The sequence below is a fragment of the Petaurus breviceps genome, unplaced genomic scaffold, assembly GCF_028583685.1.
Source record: "Petaurus breviceps papuanus isolate PSGF00001 unplaced genomic scaffold, PetGlider_PUasm1.0 178, whole genome shotgun sequence".
In the NCBI taxonomy this organism is placed as follows: domain Eukaryota; kingdom Metazoa; phylum Chordata; class Mammalia; order Diprotodontia; family Petauridae; genus Petaurus; species Petaurus breviceps.
The window spans coordinates 3,381,369-3,387,274 of NW_027185777.1; the positions used below are offsets into that span (position 1 = coordinate 3,381,369).

The 5,906-nt window shown below is 45.1% G+C and overlaps 1 protein-coding gene across 1 annotated transcript in view; it reads right to left on the reverse strand.

Moving 5' to 3' along the window:
* CLDN12 (claudin 12) overlaps window positions 1-5,585 on the reverse strand; it is a 17,659-nt gene extending 12,074 nt beyond the window's left edge. Inside the window, exon 1 of the mRNA XM_069086185.1 lies at window positions 5,418-5,585. The gene's annotated coding sequence lies outside the window, so the exon portion shown is untranslated. The remainder of the gene's footprint in view (window positions 1-5,417) is intronic.
* Between the last annotated feature and the right edge of the window lie 321 nt (window positions 5,586-5,906).

Below are 5,906 nucleotides of genomic sequence, written 5' to 3' on the forward strand. Positions count from 1 at the left end.
TCCTTCCTTCCTTCCTTCCTTCCTTCCTTCCTTCCTTCCTTCCTCTTCCCTCCCATTTCACTCTGAAGCTCACAGATGGGAACACAATAGGTCCCTGCCTAAGCCCCACTTAATGGCTATCTTTTGGACCCTCTGGCCACAAAGTGAATATCAATAGTAAGTTTCTCTTTTGGCCAGCCACCCTGAGGATCTTCCCCTCCCAGTCTGATTTTTTTCCTCTTTTTTCTAATTAAAGGGGTCATCCCTTGACTCAATTCTTAAGCCTATTCATTGAATAGGCATTACCTCACTCAAAGTGAGACCTTGAAAAGACCTTAGCCTAAAAGGGTCAGGGTCTCCCATTGCATCCTGGGCCATCTCCAGTCATCCTGATGAATATCTGGTCACTAGATCCAGATGGCTCTGGAGGAGAAAGTGAGGCTGGTGACCTTGCACAGACCTCCCTCCCTCAAATCCAAGTCAACTGCAAGTCACGCCATCATGTCCCTGATGTCACGGTCCTCTTCAAAATGAAGGACAAACACAGCAACACAATGTCTTACAGCATAATAATATTCCCATCACATCCATGTACCACAATTTGTTTATCCATTTCCCAATCGATGGGCATCGACTTTGTTTCCAATTCTTTGCTATCACAAAACATTCCGTTATAAATATTTCAGTGTATGGGATATGGGGACGTTTCTATTTTCGACGACCTTCTTGGGGAACAAACATCTCCATTAAGTTACTACAGTAATGGAGTCTGGTTCAAAGGTATGGACATTTTAGGCACTTCATTGGCATAATTCCAAAATGGTAGTACCATTTCACAGTTCTACCAATAATGTATCAACCTCTCCAACATAAGCAGTTGCCATTTTTGTTATCTTTGCTATTGAGTTGTGAGATAAAAGTTCAGTATCATTTTGATTGACATTTCTCTTATTATTAGTAACTTGGAGAACTCTTTCAAGTGATTATAAAATTTTGCAATTCTTCTTTGGAGAATTGTTCACATCCTTTGGCCACTTACCTATTGGGGAATGACTATTATTTTTATATATGTATATAGACATACATGCACATGTATGTCTGACACATACATATACAATTATATACACACATCCATGTACACAGATGTATGGATGTGTATGGATGTAATAACTGCTCATATATCTTGCATACCAAACTCTTGTCAGAGAAGTTTGTCCCTGGAGAAGTTTTTCACTTTCATGTAACCAGTCATCTATTTTATCTTTTAGCCTTGTCTCTGTGTCCTGTTTGGTTAAGAACACATCTCCTACCCATAACTGGGACAGATGCATAACTTAGATTTACATCTATCTCTATATCTAGCTTCTTTGTGGCTGGGCAAGATTAGGGTTCCTGAAAATAACAAAACAGCAGGTTCTATTAGTGTCTGTGGATAGGCAGGCACTGGGAGAGGAAGTTGGGACAAAAACAGACCTTTCCGTTAGAACTTCCCTTAGCCCTAGAGTAGGTGGTGCTATCAGGCAGGGGTTATCAGCAGGAGCCTTCTGCTTAGAGATGCCAGTAGGGCCAATAGTCGGCCTCATTATCTCCCTTCTCCAGAGTAACTCAGCCCCACCTTCTCTTCCTCCTTTCCTTGGTGGCCCTTGGGGCTGCCAGTTTTTGACTCAGTTCAATATGACCTCACTCCTCCCTGTTTAGCAGTTTAGCAGGGATCTCTATCAGGTTTTTTAATACAATTTCTCCAGGGCTAGCCAAAGTTACACACAAATCAAAGGTTTTGATTGATTCAAAGAAACAGACATCCAGTGCACCGACAATTCTTACAGATTCAATAAAGCGGTGTTCTTACTAACAAAGGTAATTATTTTTAAGTAGGGTAGGACAATGAATGAAACCTGACCCCAGCAAAGGAATTCAGAATAAGAGGACTAGAATGTATCCAAGCTCTTCTATTATAACCTTGTACAAGTTACACTTGGAGGCTACATTTCCCTTATCTGTAAAATGGGGACTGAGCAGTAGAATTCCAGGCCTGGAGTAAGGAAGTCTCATCTCAGAGTTCAAATCCAAACTCAGATACTTACTAGCTCTGTGACCCTGGGCAAGTTACTTAACCCTGTTTGCCTTAGTTTCTTCCTCTGTAAAATGAGCTGGAGAAGGAAATGACAAACCACTCCAATATCTTTGCCAAGAAAATCCCAAATGGGGTCAAGAAGAGTCATATACAACTGAAATGGCTGAACAACAACAAAATGGGGATAAAAACATTTTCACCAGCCACCTCACATGCTCAGGCCTTTAGGAAATAGAAAGATCTTAGGCAGGGAAGGGGAAATTCCATGGTGGATGGTCTCAATTTTCTCACTGAAGTAAAAAGTGAGAACATACAGTAAAAGTGAGGGTTCAATCCAGTGGGTTTTCAGTCGTGTCTAACTCTTTGTGACCCCATTTGGGGTTTTCTTGGCAAAGATACTGGAGGAGTCTGCCATTTCCTTCTCCAGCTTATTTTACAGAAGAGGAAACTGAGGCAAACAGGGTTAAGTGACTTGCCCAGGGTCATGGGGACTTGCACAGCTAATGACTCCCTGAGGCCAGATTTGAACTCAGGAAGATGAGTTTTCCTGCCTCCAGGCCCATAGCTCTATCCACTGCACCATGTCAATGCCCAGAACAGTGAGGGAAGGGGTCATCAAAACCTGAAGAGTGCAGAAATAATAAAAGGATATCCCTCACTTAACAGAAGAGGAAACTGAGGCTCAGAAAGGGGAGCTGCCTTGTTCGGGGTCACAGAGCAGGCTGATTGTTCACTCATCAAGCATTTATTAGGCGTCAACTATGAATTAATTGATGTAGCAGTGATTGTTACCCAGTGCAAAGGGTACAGGGACTAGACCCATAATTTCATTGGTACCAAGAGCTCTTTGCACTAATGCAGATCAGCACCTTGGGGAGCAGCCTAGAGCAGAGGTGTGAGACATGCAACCCAGGGCTGGATTTGGACCAATATGCTCCTGGGCAGCCCAACCAGATTAAAACACCACTGAGTGCAGCCCAACTGGATTAAAATGTAACTGGGAAATGTTTAACAAAATAAACAAAAATACAATAAAACACAGATAAAATTACAATTGAAAACTAAGTCAAGGTGGGTCCTGTCTGTGGGATTCTTATGTGAAGATCAATGCCCTTCCACCCACTTTCTATTTGTTTGACCCCAGTAGCCTAGAGCACCGAGAAGTTAAATTACTTATCCTGGATCACGCAGCTAGTCAGTCAATATTCATTTATGAAGTACCTACTATGTGCTAAGCATTGTACTAAATGCTGGGGACAGAAAGGCAAGAGATAGTCCCTGCTCTCCAATGGAAAAGACAACATAAAAACAACTGAGCACAGACAAGTTATTGAGAAGATAAAGTAGAGACAGTGGACAGAGGGAAGGCAGGAGCATGAAGCTAGTATGTGTCAGTGGCAGGACTTGAACCCAGGTCTTCCTGGCTCATTGAGGAAGGAGATTGCTTAATTTTTATCTCTGTGTCCTCAGTGCCTGGCACAGAGTAGGTGTTTAATAAATGATTGCTAATTGGTTCCTGACTGTTTAATTTTTATCTCTATGTCCTCAGTGCCTGGCACACAGTAGGTGTTTAATAAATAATTGTTAATTGGTTCCTCGATTTCCCTTGATATAAGCCATGCTTTGGCTCATTGCTTAAAGGGGCTTACAACTGAAAACTGGGCAGCTAGGTGGCACCATAGTGCATAGAATGCCAGACTTGGCTTATCAGTTGGGTGACCCTGGGCAAGTCACTCAACCCTGTTTGCCTCAGTTTCTTATCTATATAATGAGATGGAGAAGAAAATGGCAAACCACTTCAGTATCCTTGCCAAGAAAGCCCCCAATGGGGTCATGAAGAGCTGGACATAACTGAACAGCAATTGAAAATCTAAATTTTTACCAGGCAAAAATGATCACTCCGTTTTATATCATTAATAGATTTGTGAATTTAGCCACTTTTCTGGTGAATGGCTTATTCAGAGCTCCAAAGAAGCCATTCATGAACTGAGCCACCTGAGGAGTGCGGGCCCCCTAGAGTCCGGTGCCTTCTGTCCACTGCAAATGCTACCTCCAGTGATGCTTATCATGGTGACCCCGGCCACAAAAGTGGAAGGCTAGTAAAGTCAGGGTCTGGAAAAAGGAAGTTTTCACTTCGGTTAAGTTGAAAAGGTTTCAAGTAGAAGCCAGTGAGGATTTTGTTTTCTTGGTCTGTCAACCAAAGTTCGTAGGACCTTAGCTCTAGACCTAGAAAGGCTTTCAGAAGCCAGCTAGTCCACCCACCTCATAATACAATTAAGCCAACTAAGGCCCAGGGATGGGCAATGGCTGGCAAAGGTCACACAGGCAGTCAACTGATAACCTCAAAGACCTAACACTGGAGGAAATCTCAGAGATCATTCAGTCCATCACCTTCATTTTATAGATGAAGAATACAGAAACAGAATGGTTGAGTGATTTGCCAAAGATCACACAGGAAGTATCAGCATCAGTGGGATTTGAACTCAGGTTCTTGGACTCCACTCATCTCCAGAATTCAGTAGGACGTTGGAATTTACAACCACACAACTAAGCTGAGGTGATCTGTGCTACTTTGTGAAGGGAGTGTGTCAACGACCAGTGAAGCCAGGGCTCTTTTTAGTACTTTAGTAAATAATACTTAGCTCAAGCAGGTTCTGTGAGATTAAAAGCTTGTAAAGCACCCTGAGATCCCTAGATTAAGGGTACTTTAAGGTGAAATGACTATTGTTAGAGTTATTATTGTTAGGATACCAGATATATTGGTTGGGTATTCCATCAAGGAAGATGGCATTTTAGAAAGATGGTTATCAGACATGGTGCTTCCCTTCCAACAACACGAAGAGATAATCCTACAATTATTAACATAATGGGCACCATTTTTGCCTGTTGCCAAGGGGGCCACCCAGAGCCTAAGCCAGGTACCCAGGATGAGCCAGTCCTTGCATGGCAAACACCCCCCTCCTCCCAAGCCAGCAGCAGAAGGCACCCTCCTCTGCGGATCAGGGAGGAAAGATGCAGCTGCAAGGCTGGGGCTCTCCTGCTAAGTCCCCTCCAGGGCGGGAGCTAGAGCAGGGGGATGGGCCATCCTGACCAACCCAGTGCCAGCAGCTGGCTCCAGCTCCCCCTCATCCCCACCCCAGGATGCTGATAATGCCCTCCTCCCTCCCCCGCTTCACCAGGGAGCTGGCTCGGGGCGACCGTCCCCACCAAGTCCTGCTGCATGCAGAGGGCGTGCACAGAAGCCCAGGGGAGAAACTAAGGCTGCATCCCCAGAGCCCGCCAACACTCCCAGTGTCCTCGTCCCCTCTACCCCCCAACCCTGGCCGGTGCTGCCGACTTAAGAGAAAGGGTTAGAATAACTTACTCCCAAGGATCCAGGGTGTCAGAATGCCTCTGGCCCTAGCCTCCACAGCCTGGGCCTGGAGTGGCCCAAAGAGGAGAGAGCTTCCCGGGGCAGCAGCTGCTGCTGTTGCTGCCTCTGCCGCTGCTGCTTCTGTGTCTGAACCCTTTCAGGAAGTGCTGCTCCCACCAGCTGGAGGGCCTGGAGGCTTTCGGGGAGGGTAGTCAGGCTCTTCCCAGGCTGTGGCATTCCTGGCGCTCTGGAGACTACAATTCCCAGCATCCACTGGGATCCCCTTGCAGCTCGCAGGCAAGAGCCTGACCTCCTTTCCCATGACACTTTTACATCCGTCCCAATTTTGGGTGATCAGTTAAGTAGAATGGCTAGTTCCATTAAACTACCTGCACACCTATTCTGTATAAGTGTGTATGTGTACGTTGTGTATTGGTTCAATGGCCTCCAAGCACTTTCCTGCTTGAAAACCTATGTATGATGCAGACCTCCGTGCCTCCT